The 13,729-nt window shown below is 39.5% G+C and overlaps 1 protein-coding gene across 16 annotated transcripts in view; it reads right to left on the bottom strand.

Annotated features, from left to right (window-relative positions):
• ARHGEF9 (Cdc42 guanine nucleotide exchange factor 9) overlaps window positions 1-13,729 on the bottom strand; it is a 426,609-nt gene that overhangs the window by 88,335 nt on the left and 324,545 nt on the right. The window lies entirely within an intron of this gene.

Raw genomic sequence — 13,729 nt, 5'->3', positions numbered from 1 at the left:
TGCAAAGATTCCAGAGCATAGCGCTTTGTCCACAATTCTCTATGACAAGGACCCCCAAAAGTGAAAGGACTCTTTCTTAGAATCTGGTTAAGCACAAATAATTTCACTCGCTTTAGTAGCTATTGGGTTAGCTGAATTGATTCACAACTCTAATGGTCTATTTCTTGTAGGACCAGTCCAAAGGCTCTGGTAGGAAAACTTCCCAAAAAGGAACAGACAAAACCAAACCATTCTTAAAGTGAATGTTGTAGTCATCTGAGTAGCTGGTCAGGAGAGGTTGTTTGGATGAGCTTAGTGAGCAAGCCCACAGGTGCCCAGGCATGGTGTTTTCAACAGGGTAAGTGTTTAGGACACATTTGTGAACAAATGGATGAGTTAATACAGCTAGCCACTGATGAAAAACGAATCAATGAAAGAAATTCTTAGTCTGATAAGAGAACTGAGATAACACAATCAGACTCAGAACACATTGTAAGTCAGGGCAAAGGAAACAAACAAACAAACAAACACAGTTTTCCATTCTGAACCTCCCAGTGTACATTTTTAACTAATAGTAATGGTCTTCATTAGAAATCATTAGCATGTAAAAAGCCTGGTGAGAATGAATTATGCCCACTTGCTTTTATCTAAAAGCTAAATGTGATTTTTATAACATCCGTTGAACCCCTAATGAGGAGCATTATGGTGAATGACTTATCACTTCTGGCCCTATCTAACTCCATTTTGTCTCCTCTAACACAGTTTGCAATGAAGGCATCTAGGCTACTCCAGGAAGATTCTCATCCCTGGTTTCAATGCCCTTTACCAACTCCTACCAAAATCTCACTTCTCTTTTATCTTCTTACCCTCCAATTCAGCCATTAATGAGTGTCTTTTAACAATTTGCAAATTAATAGTTTGTGCCTGTGTTGACATTTATTTAATTAATGGCTTATGCCCTCCCTGACTACTATGCTCAAGATGTCCTACATTCATTTATATACAATTCCTGACCAAGAGGAAGACACTTTCTACTCCCAGAATATCCTTTTAGCTTCACTCTCTTTACTAAAGTGGATTCCGAAATTCTGCTTCCCTCAAAAACTTTCTTTCACTAATAGGAAGAGAGGTAATAAATTCCTGAAGGTTCCTCTCTGCCTAATATGTAACTCCTAGTTTCCTTATCTCTATTTTCCTCCCTTCTTTCCCTACTCTCTCTTTTTCACTCTTAACACCTTTGGAAGTGTCTTAGCTACAGTAGAGCAAGAAAATCAGTGAGCATATCATCTGGCAGGAACTTTTCCATCTTGACATTAGGCAAGGGGCAAAGACCGACTCACCTCTACTCCCACTTTTTCACCCTAAAGTAGGCTTGTGAGTATAACTGGAAAAAAATGGTAACAATGTTACATTAGCATGTCACTTCTGAGTTGGTAGTAAGTACTAGTGAGTGACAGGAAACAGAAGAAGTCAGCCTGGACAGCTCATTCATCCCCTGATTAGCCAGCTCATGAAATACTTAATAGTTTTGTTTACTGCTCCCATTTGCAACATCTCAGGGAACTGACAAATTACCATCAAATCCTTAAAAGTGCAGCAAGGATGCTATATCTTAACATGAGTATGGAATACAACAGAAATGGGGGAAAAAGGAAAAAGTGGGGTCTGAAAAAGAAAGAGACAGAGATGTCAGAATGGCTTCCTAACTCCCCCAATATGCTATTCATTATCTTTGTCAAGGATACCATTTTTTTTATATTACATTATATAGAAAGGGAATGTGCTGTAACAAGGGAATATAAGGTTATATATTAGGAGAAATGTAACTACCCATAGGATGGTAGGGCCCTAGACTGTACTGTCAACTGTTTTTCTTTAAAGCTAATGCTAGATTATAAATAAATATATTATGGTGCATTTAGCTTAATGGAATATCACACAGCCATTAAAGTCAGAAAGGCTATCTTGTAACATGGAGATGTGTTTATGGTATAATGTTAAGAAGTAGAATACAAAATGGTGTCACTGTGTCTTTATGATTAAAAATAAGAAAAAAAGTCTTTGCCAGAGAATACAAAGAAAATACAGCCTCAAGAAGATTGCCTTGAACACAATATTATCAAGCAAAGGAGGAGAATCCAATGTCTTCTTAAATTCTCCAGCCCTAGTGTTTAAGACACATGACTTGCCAAAATAATAGATAGAAACTGCTCTTATTGGGCTTCCCAGGTGACTCTAGAGGTAAAGAACCTGTCTATCAGCGCAGGGGACATAAGAAACATGGGTTCGATCCCTGAGTTGGGAAGATCCCCTGGAGGAGGGCATGGCAACCCACTCCAGTATTCTTGCCTGGAGAATCCCATGGACAGAGAAGCTTGATGGGCTATGTTCCATAGGGTCACAAAGAGTCGGACATGACTGAAGCGACTTGGCACACACATGTCCTTATGAAGGAAATTAAAAAAGGGACATAAGGATATGGGAGTAGCCAGAGAACCCTTAAATGTCATCCTTAGCCCTATTTCACCCAACTGCCTAGGCTTCTGAGGGGACAAAGGCCAGGAGAGTTGACTAGTTCTCTGGAGTCTTGATTTTATTTTTTACTACCTTCTTTGGCTGACTTAGTGACTTTTATCAAATTTTCCACAAAAACAATGAACAGCACTTTGATTAGGGGTCAGTCAATCTTTGTTTCTTCTCATCTATTCATTTTTAAGGACGTATAAGTTTAAGATGAGTTGGTAGTGGAATATGACTTTCAAAAAAAAGAAACCTAATGCCATTTTAATTTAGGGATAAAGGGAAAACAGACTGAGAAGGTGAAATGAGAGAAGTAATAGAAAGGCAATCACACTACTGCAGGGGAGCATCATTCAGTTCTGAGCCCTGTTTTCAGAGAAACATGAAAAAAAGGATACAGAGCCAGAAGGAAATAGACAGGGCAGAGGGGGGCCTGAAAACAACACCATGAATAATGGTGGAATGCCAGGGTTGTTTGTCCTAGAGAACAGAAGTTGCAGAGGACCTCTGAAGGCTTGTCACAGGGCAAAGGGAGCAGAAGGGGTCTATGGATCTTACTGTCAAGCATGCTTTGAACACCTTCTAGCTCCATCTGAATGGTAAGAGAAAATAAGGTGATGTGGCAGCAGGTGTGAACTAACTGAACAAAAGTAGTTTCTGAGAGCCTCACCTTTCTTAGGAGTAAAGTGAGCATGAATGTGAAGGCAGTACTGTGGGAGTTATCAAATCAATCACAATCAGCATGAATTAGCCCTGCTATTGCCATGGTAATAGGCAAAGAAGGTTGACTATTAATTTTACGGTTTCTAAACCCTCAGGGTTGATCTAAAAGTCTAAATCTAATACAGTGAGCTAGAATCAGTGCCTTATATGAGATACAAATCAAAATCATGACCTCCAGAGAAGATTCCAAAGACTTGTGGGAAATAAGATTAATCAAAGAACCTCTGAATCAACTATGGTTTTAAAAAACCTTTAGGGAAAGGGCTGTGCAAACCTGGACCTCGGTGACTCTATCTATAAAATGTATATATCAGAAAAGATTTACAGGGCCTCATTCAACTCTGACTCACTATAGATATCATATATTATTTTGCCTGGAAGCCTGAAAAGAGACTTGATATATGTCTTGAAAATAATTTCAATATTATTAGGGAATGATAACCATGGTTGCCCTGTTCACAGCTGTATCTCTAGAGCTTTTCTTCTTTCACTTTTTTGTCCATGAAGTCTTTTTTTCAGATTAAATGAAACCATTAAAAAATAAGAGGATGACAGGAAGAAGATTTGCAATTTGGAAAACTGCCAAGGGATTAATATCTGGAATATACCAGGAACTCCTATAAATCAGCAAAAAAAAAAAAAAAAGAGAAACTACAGGAAAATGGGCAGAGGATAGGTAAAGGGCCTCGAGTGTCCAGGTGGTATGGATAGGTAGGGCCTAGAGCATCCAGAAAACCCTGGGCTGGTCACTAAAGGCCAATGAGCTGCCTTATCTTTTTAGTTTAGTATGCTATACAAATATTATTGTTTATTACAATGTGTTATTTTCTACATATACACCAAGATATAAAGACAATTGGGAATAAATCAGGATAGGCAAATAACAGAAAGAAAAAGTCAGGAAGTTTGAAAACTCCAGGCTTAAACATATCGAATGTAAATGTCTTGAAGCTATAGTATGAGAAACTCTGTCAGGTCTAGGAAGAATTCCTTGATGGTGTATGAGACACTAATACAAATGGCAAAGGACAACTAGTCTAGCTTTTCTAGAGGCATTTGAGGACAGAATTTATTTCACAGCTATCAAATGACTGAGATTGTCTTACTCGGAGAGTATTTAACTTTGTTTGACCTGTGTCTCAGTTTCCCTGATCACAATATGATTTCTGAAACAAGAATAAATACCATAAGCCATTGGTCAAGATGGCCTAGAACTAAGCCAATTCTCTTTTATATCACTGTTTGAATTTATAAAGAAGAATGTCATCTTTTCAGAGAACTCATTAAAAAATATACTTTCTTTTACTGGCCTCACTGAATAACTTTGATAAAAATAACTATTTCCTACTTCCACATTTGTAAAATGAGCGTTCAGTTCAGTTCAGTTCAGTCTCTCACTCGTGTCCGACTCTTTGTGACCCCATGAATCGCAGCATGCCAGCCTTCCCTGTCCATCACCAACTCCCGGAGTTCACTCAGACTCACGTCCATCGAGTCAGTGATGCCATCCAGCCATCTCATCCTCTGTCGTCCCCTTCACCTCCTGCCTCCAATCCCTCCCAGCATCAGAGTCTTTCCAATGAGTCAACTCTTCACATGAGGTGGCCAAAGTACTGGAATTTCAGCTTTAGCATCCTTCCTTCCAAAGAACACTCAGGACTAATCTCCTTTAGAATGGACTTGTTGGATCTCCTTGCAGTCCAAGGGACTCTCAAAAGTCTTCTCCAACACCACAGTTCAAAAGCATCAATTCTTCGGCACTAAGCTTTCTTCACAGTCCAACCCTCACATCCATACATGACTACTGGAAAAACCATAGCCTTGAATAGACAGACCTTTGTTGGCAAAGTAATGTCTCTGCTTTTCAATATGCTATCTAGGTTGTAGTGTAACTTAAATGGTGAGGCACTTTCTGCTTCCAGGAGTAATTAATAAATGAATAAATAAATACAAAAAAATGATTATTTTCTGATGGTGACTTTTTTCTATACTGAATACAATATTTATAGATCTCCCTTAACCTACAGAAAGAGTAGATACCATGCTAACACATTTGTGCATGAGTAAGACATGCCTCCATTGGTATCAGTGAGAAAATGGCAGAAAAGGCAGAAGTAACATGGATTACTATCACAGTGTTCTTTAGTGAGAGCATACCTAGATTTCACAGAATCAGAGAAAGTACTATCCAGACAGCACTTAAAGAGCAACTCTTCCAATCTGCTAATTTTAGAATTAGGGAACAAGTTCCAGGATGGAAAAGATTCACCTGAGGTTCCTCAGTCAGTTAGTGACTAAGGTGGGACGTAAACTTAGGAATCCCAATTCTGGTTTTGGTATTCTTTCTTATAAATCATATTGTTCCTCATAGCTTTTGGTTTAGAGGTGACACAACCCTGAGCTAAAATATTGTTTTTCTGACCCAGCTGGACACAGGTTTCTCTACCCTTCTTTTGTTCTAGCTAAATGTTCCTTTGACATCTGTGGTTGCAGGGGCAAAGAGATATTTCCAATTTAAACCATTAGCTTCAGCACCAAGAATAATTAAGAGATATGGAACTAAAATATCACCAAAAAAAACTTTGTTAGGTTAGTTGGACTGGGAAATTTCTCAAAGCAGGGAATGACACTCCATCTTTTGGAAAGATAAATTCTTGCATTGCTGTCCTGAGCCCATGCCCAAGAAATTTGGGAAAAGAGGCCAAGATATTTGAGAGTTGAGAATAAAATCCATCTAAGACTTAACAGATTTATACTGGGCCAGTATTTGAGAACTCTAGGAAAGTAATTTTGTTTCTTAGAGATTCAGTCTACTGACCTCAAAAATAGTTATGACAATAATAACCTATTTCCTGTATGAAAATGAAATGTCAAGATGTGAATGTACTTTGCCAAAGCGTACATACACATGTGCACTTGTAATTAAATCTGACTTTCAAAAATACTTATTGAGCATCTACCATCTGCCAACTACTGTGCCAGGTGCTGAGTATGCATCAGTAAATAAATGAAGAAAACTGTCCCTCATGGAATTTACTTTATAGTAGGGGAGAATGAGAAATAGATGGAGAAACAACTTTATTTTCTTGGGCTCCAAAATCACTGCAGATGGTGTGTGCAGCCATGAAATTAAAAGACGCTTGCTCCTTGGAAGAAAAGCTATGACAAACCTAGAGAGCATATTAAAAAGCAGACATTACTTTGCCGACAAAGTTCCATCTAGTCAAAGCTATGCTTTTTCCAGTAGTCATGTATGGATGTGGGAGTTGGACCATAAAGAAAGCTGAGTGCCAAAGAATTGATGCTTTTGAACTGTGGTGTTGGAGAAGACTCTTGAGAGTCCCTTGGACTGCAAGCAGATCCAACCAGTCAATCCTAAAGGAAATCAGTCCTGAATATTCATTGGAAGGACTGATGCTGAAGCTGAAGTTCCAATACTATGGCCACCTGATGAGAACTGACTCATTGGAAAAGACCCTGATACTGGGAAACATTGAAGGCAGGAGGAGAATGGGACGACAGAGGATGAGACAGTTGAATGGCATCACCAACTCAATGGACGAGTCAGAGCAAGCTCCAGGAGTTGTGATGGACAGGGAAGATTGGAGCGCTGCAGTCTATGGGGTTGTGAAGAGTTGGACATGACTGAGCGGCTGCACTGAACTGAACTGAGGTAGGACTACTTTAGGCAGAAGGGAAAGCCAGTGGAAAGGCTATGAGTGGGGAGCATATCAGGCCTTTTTAAGGAACAACAGTAGGCCATTGTGGCTAAAATAGAGCACATGGGAAAGGAGCAAGAGATGAAGTCACAGAAGTAAGGAAATGTTGATCACACAGGTTTGTAAGTAATAATGAGAACTTTGTCTTTGTCTTCTATTCAGGAGGGAAAGGTGTGCCACTGGAAAGTTTTTTTTTTTTTCCAGTTATTATTATTTTTTAAAATTTTATTTTATTTTAAAACTTTACAAATTGTATTAGTTTTGCCAAATATCAAAATGAATCTGCCACAGGTATACATGTGTTCCCCATCCTGAACCCTCATCCGTCCTCCCTCCCCATACCATCCCTCTGGGTCATCCCAGTGCACTAGCCCCAAGCATCCAGTATCGTGCATCAAACCTGGACTGGCGACTCATTTCATACATATTATACATGTTTCAATGCCATTCTCCCAAATCTTCCCACCCTCTCCCTCTTCCACAGAGTCCATAAGACTGTTCTATACATCAGTGTCTCTTTTGCTGTCTCATACACAGGGTTATTGTTACCATCTTTCTAAATTCCATATATATGCGTTAGTATACTGTATTGGTGTTTTTCTTTCTGGCTTACTTCACTCTGTATAATAGGCTCCAGTTTCATCCATCTCATTAGAACTGATTCAAATGTATTCTTTTTAATGGCTGAGTAATACTCCATTGTGTATATGTACCACAGCTTTCTTATCCATTCATCTGCTGATGGACATCTAGGTTGCTTCCATGTCCTGGCTATTATAAACAGTGCTGCGATGAACATTTGGGTTACACGTGTCTCTTTCCTTTCTGATTTCCTCAGTGTGTATGCCCAGCAGTGGGATTGCTGGATCATAAAGCAGTTCTATTTCCAGTTTTTTAAGGAATCTCCACACTGTTCTCCATAGTGGCTGTCCTAGTTTGCATTCCCACCAGCAGTGTAAGAGGGTTCCCTTTTCTCCACACCCTCTCAGGCATTTATTGCTTGTAGATTTTTGGATCGCAGCGATTCTGACTGGTGTGAAATGGTACCTCATAGTGGTTTTGAGCAGAGAAGTGATATAAACTGACTTAGATATATTATCCCTTGGCTGCTTAGTAAAGAACAGAATGTACTAACTTGTATTAGAGCTTATAAGACAGCTATCATTTTAAAAAATTTGTATTGGGGTATATTTGATTTACAATGTTGTGCTATTTTCAGGTATACAGCAAGGTGACTATTATATGTAAACATATACTGACTCTTTTTTTGGATTCTTTTCCTATGTAGGCCGAACATTTCCCTGGTGGCTCAGATGGTAAAGTGTCTGCCTACGATGTAGGAGACGTGGGTTCGATCCCTGGGTAGGGAAGATGCCCTGGAGAAGGAAATGGCAACCCACTCCAGCATTCTAGCCTTGAAAATCCCACAGACAGAGGAGCCTAGTAGGCTACAGTCCATGGGATCGCAAAGAGTCAGACACGACTGAGTGACTTCACTTTACTTCACTTTCACTTTCACCTATATAGGCCATTCCAGAATATTGGGTAGAGTTCCCTATGCTATACAGTAGGTCCTAATTAGTTATCTATTTTATATATAGTAGTGTGCAGAGGTCAGTCCCAGTCTTCTAATTTATCCCTCCCCTCCTTACCGCTCAAAAACCATAAGTTTCTTTTCTATGTCTGTAACTGTCTGTTCTATAGATAAGTTCATTTATGGCCTTTTTTAGAATTCCACATATAAGCAATATCATATATTTGTCTTTCTCTTTAACTTACATCACTCAGTATGACAATCCCTAGATCCATTCATGTTGGTACAAATAGCATTATTTTGTTATTTTTTATGGCTTATTAATATTCCATTGTATATATGTACCACAAAATTATTAATCCATTCCTCTTGATGATGGACATTTAGGCAGCTTCCATATCCAGGCTATTGTAAATAGTTTAAGATAATTATCATTTTATAGCAGTGCTCCACACACTTTAATATGTATTGTAAGTCAAATGTTAACCTAGTTAAAATGCAGATTTGAACTCATGTCTGGAATAGAGTTAAAGATTCTGAATTTCTTAAAAACTCAAGGTGATTCATATGCTGTTGGTCAAGGGCAGAACAATTTGAGGGTAGGAGATATGTCCAAGGCCTGGCAAAGAGCAGAGCTCCACTAAATTTTTGCTGGATGAATGATATATCAGTGGTTTGATGCCCAATGTTAACTAACACATTCTAGAGGGTAATTAAAAAAAAATTAACCATTTGTAAGAAGACAGGAGGAAGAGAAAAAGATAAAAGAGAGGCATGGATGGATAGGCAAACAGAAGAAAAGGGAAAGAAGGAAAGAAAAACCACATTTCCCCAAATACTTATAATATTAGATTTACTTAATTTCCTCAATGAACTTAAGAGTTTGGTAAAATGAAGCCAGCTTTTTCACTGTCCTCTTTCACTTTCATCAAGAGGCTCTTTAGATCCTCTTCACTTTCTGCCATAAGGGTGGTATCATCTGCATATCTGAGGTTATTGATATATCCCCCGGCAATCTGGATTCCAGCTTGTGCTTCATCCAGCCTAGCAGTTCGCATGATGTACTCTGCATATAAGTTAAATAACCAGGGTGACAATATACAGCCTTGACATACTCCTTTCCCAATTTGGAACCAGTCCATTGTTCCATGTCCTGATCTAACTGTTGCTTCTTGACCTGCATAGAGATTTCTTAGGAGGCAGGTAAAGTGGTTTGGTATTTCCATTTCTTTAAGAATTTTCTACAGATTGTTGTGATCCACACAGTTAAAGGCTTTGCTGTAGTCAATAAAGCAGAAGTAGATATTTTTCTGGAACTCTCTTGCTTTTTTGATGATCCAACAGATGTTGACAATTTGATCTCTGGTTCCTCTGCCTTTTCTAAATCCAGCTTGAACATCTGAAAGTTCTCAGTTCACCTACTGTTGAAGCATAGCTTGGGGAATTTTGAGCATTACTTTGCTAGCATGTGAGATGAGTGCAATTGTACGATAGTTTGAACATTCTTTGGCATTTCCTTTCTTTGGGATTGGAATGAAAACTGACGTCTTCCAGTCCTGTGGCCACTGCTGAGTTCTCCAAATTTGTTGGTACATTGAATGCAGCACTTTAACGGCATCATCTTTCAGAATTTGAAATAGCTCAGCTGGAATTCTATCACCTCCACTAGCTTTGTTCGTAGTGATGCTTGCTAAGGCCCACTTGACTTCACACTCCAGGATGTCTGGCTCTAGGTGAGTAATCACACCATTGTGGTTATCTGGTTAATTAAATCTTTTTTCTATAGTTCTTTTGTGTATTCTTGCCACCTCTTCTTAATATCTTCTGTTTCTGTTAGGTCCATACCGTTTCTGTCCTTTATCGTGCCCATCTTTGCATGAAATGTTCCCTTGGTGTCTCTAGTTTTCTTGAAGAGATCTCTAGTCTTTCCATTCTAGTGTTTTCCTCTGTTTCTTTGCGTTGATCACTTAAGAAGGCTTTCTTACCTCTCCTTGCTATTCTTTGGAACTCTGCATTCAGATGGATATATCCTTCCTTTTCTCCTTTGCATTTCGCTTCTATTCTTTTCTCAGCCATTTGTAAGGCCCCCTCAGACAACAATTTTGCCTTTGTGCATTTCTTTCTCTTGGGGATAGTTTTGATCACTGCCTTCTATACGATGTCATGAACTTCCATCCATACTTCTTCAGGCACTCTGTCTGTCAGATCTAATCCCTTGAATCTACTCGTTACTTCAACTGTATAATCATAAGGGATTTGATTTAGGTCATACTTAGTGGTTTTCCCTACTTTCTTCAATATAAACCTGAATTTTGCAATGAGGAGTTCATGATCTGAACTACAGTCACCTCCTGGTCTTTTTGCTGACTGTATAGAGTTTCTCCAACCACAGCTAAAAAGAATGTAATCAATCTGATTACAGTAGTGACCGTTTGGTGATGCCTATACATAGAGTGTTCTCTTGTGTTGTTGGAAGAGGGTGTTTGCTATGATCAGTGCATTCTCTTGGCAAAACTCTGTTAGCCTTTGCCCTGTTTCATTTTGTTCTCTAAGGCCACACTTGCCTGTTACTCTGGGTATCTCTTGACTTCCTACATTTGCATTCAAGTCCCTTATGATGAAAAGGACATCCTTTTTGTGGTGTTAGTTCTAGAAGGTCTTGTAGGTCATCATAGAACCATTCAACTTCAACTTCTTCAGCATTAGTGGTTGGGCATAGACTTGGATTACTGTGATATTGAATGGTCTGCCTTGGAAGGGGACAGAGTTCATTCTGTCTTTTTTCAGATCACACCCAAGTACTGCATTTTGGAATCTTTTGTTGACTATGAGGGCTACTCCATTTCTTCTAAGGGATTCTTGCCCAGGATAGTAGATATAATGGTCATCTGAATTAAATTTTCCCATTCCTGTTCATTTTTGTTCACTGATTCCTAAAATGTCTATGTTCACTCTTGCTGTCTCCTGTTTGACCACTTTAAATTTACCTTGATTGCTGGTTCCTATGCATTTTTGTTCTTTACAATATCAGACTTTACTTCCATTAGCAGTCACATGCACAATTGTGCATTGTTTTAACTTTGGTTCATTCTTTACTCTTTCTAGAGCTATTTCTCCACTCTTCTCCAGTAGCATATTGGGCATCTATCGACCTGGGGAGTTTATCTTTCAGTATCATAAATTTTTGCCTTTTCATACTGTTCATGGGTTGTCAAGACAAGAATACTAAAGTGGTTTGTCATTCCCTTCTCCAGGGGAATATGTTTTCGCAGAAATATCCACCATGACCCGTCCACCTTGGGTGGCCCTACACAGCATGCCTCATATTTTCACTGAATTAGACAAGGCCATGATCCATGTGATCAGTTTGTTTAGTTTTCTGTGACTGTCATTTTCATCCTGTCTGACCTCTGACAGATAGGACTAAGAGGTTGTGGAAGCTCTTTGATGTGAGAGACTGGCTCTGGGGAATCTAGGTTTTGTCTGATGTGCAGGGTTGTGCTCAATAAATCTTTAATCCAGTTTTCACTTTAAGTATGGGGGCTGCATTCCCTGAAGCAAACCTATGTTAGGTGTAATGGTCAGATCAGATAAGTTGCTCAGTCATGTCTGACTCTTTGAGACCCCGTGAATCGCAGCACGCCAGGCCTCCCTGTCCATCACCAACTCCCGGAATTCACTCAGACTCACATCCATCAAGTCAGTGATGCCATCCAGCCATCTCATCCTCTGTCGTCTCCTTCTCCTCCAGCCTCCAATCCCTCCCAGCATCAGAGTCTTTTCCAATGAGTCAACTCTTCGCATGAGGTGGTCAAAGTACTGGAGTTTCAGCTTTAGAATCATTCCTTCCAAAGAAATCCCAGGGCTGATCTCCTTCAGAATGGACTGGTTGGATCTCCTTGCAGTCCAAGGGACTCTCAAGAATCTTCTCCAACACCACAGTTCAAAAGCATCAATTCTTCGGCGCTCAGCCTTCTTCACAGTCCAACTCTCACATCCATACATGACCACAGGAAAAACCATAGCCTTGACTAGACGAACCTTTGTTGGCAAAGTAATGTCTCTGCTTTTGAATATGCTACCTAGGTTGTTCATAACTTTCCTTCCAAGGAGTAAGTGTCTTTTAATTTCATGGCTGCAATCACCATCTGCAGTGATTTTGGAGCCCCCCAAAATAAAGTCTGACAATGTTTCCACTGTTTCCGCATCTATTTCCCATGAAGTGATGGGACCAGATGCCATGATCTTCATTTTCTGAATGTTGAGCTTTAAGCCAACTTTTTCACTCTCCACTTTCACTTTCATCAAGAGGCTTTTGAGTACCTCTTCACTTTCTGCCTTAAGGGTGGTGTCATCTGCATATCTGAGGTTATTGATATTTCTCCCGGCAATCTTGATTCCAGCTTGTGTTTCTTCCAGTCCAGCTTTTCTCATGATGTACTCTGCATATAAGTTAAATAAGCAGGGTGACAATATACAGCCTTGACGAAGTCCTTTTCCTATTTGGAACCAGTCTGTTCTTCCATGTCCAGTTCTAACTGTTGCTTCCTGACCTGCATACAGATTTCTCAAGAGGCAGATCAGGTGGTCTGGTATTCCCATCTCTTTCAGAATTTTCCATAGTTTATTGTGATCCACAAAGTCAAAGGCTTTGGCATACTCAATAAAGCAGAAATATATGTTTTTCTGGACTCTCTTGCTTTTTCCATGATCCAGCAGATGTTGGCAATTTAATCTCTGGTTCCTCTGCCTTTTCTAAAACCAGCTTGAGCATCAGGAACTTCATGGTTCAGGTATTGCTGAAGCCTGGCTTGGAAAATTTTAAGCATTACTTTACTACGTGTGAGATGAGTGCAATTGTGCGGTAGTTTGAGCATTTTTTGGCATTGCCTTTCCTTGGGATTGGAATGAAAACTGATCTTTTCCAGTCCTGTGGCCACTGCTGAGTTTTCCAAATTTGCTGGCATATTGAGTGCAGCACTTTCACAGCATCATCTTTCAGGATTTGGAATAGCTCAACTGGAATTCTATCACCTCCACTAGCTTTCTTCGTAGTGACGCTTTCTAAGGCCCACTTGACTTCACATTCCAGGATGTCTGGCTCTAGGTGAGTGATCACACCATCGTGATTATCTGGGTCATGAAGATCTTTTTTGTACAGTTCTTCTGTGTATTCTTTCCACCTCTTCTTAATATCTTCTACTTCTGTTACGTCCATACCATTTCTGTCCTTTATCGAGCCCATCTTTGCATG

The sequence above is a fragment of the Bos javanicus genome, chromosome X (assembly GCF_032452875.1).
Source record: "Bos javanicus breed banteng chromosome X, ARS-OSU_banteng_1.0, whole genome shotgun sequence".
Taxonomy (NCBI): Eukaryota; Metazoa; Chordata; class Mammalia; order Artiodactyla; family Bovidae; genus Bos; species Bos javanicus.
Note: the sequence above shows the minus strand (reverse complement) of the source record. Positions and strands in the feature narration are given on the sequence as shown.